General features: G+C 49.8%; 1 pseudogene; it reads right to left on the bottom strand.

Annotated features, from left to right (window-relative positions):
• LOC118345217 lies at positions 1-90 on the bottom strand (annotated as a pseudogene; the record flags this gene model as incomplete).
• Between the last annotated feature and the right edge of the window lie 113 nt (positions 91-203).

Here is a 203-nt window from a genome sequence, read left to right as displayed (position 1 = left end):
TCACCCATCCTAGTACTACTCTCGCCCAAGCACGCTTAACTGCGGAGTTCTGATGGGATCCGGTGCATTAGTGCTGGTATGATCGCACCCATCAACCTAAATACTTAAAATTCAAATAATCCTTGAGCGACATACTAGCGTCCTTCCGATCCCAATCCAATCGGAGATCTGATCCAAACCCATGGCTACGCGATGGGCAGGGC

This window comes from Juglans regia, unplaced genomic scaffold (genome assembly GCF_001411555.2).
Source record: "Juglans regia cultivar Chandler unplaced genomic scaffold, Walnut 2.0 Scaffold_17404, whole genome shotgun sequence".
In the NCBI taxonomy this organism is placed as follows: Eukaryota; Viridiplantae; Streptophyta; class Magnoliopsida; order Fagales; family Juglandaceae; genus Juglans; species Juglans regia.
Note: the sequence above shows the minus strand (reverse complement) of the source record. Positions and strands in the feature narration are given on the sequence as shown.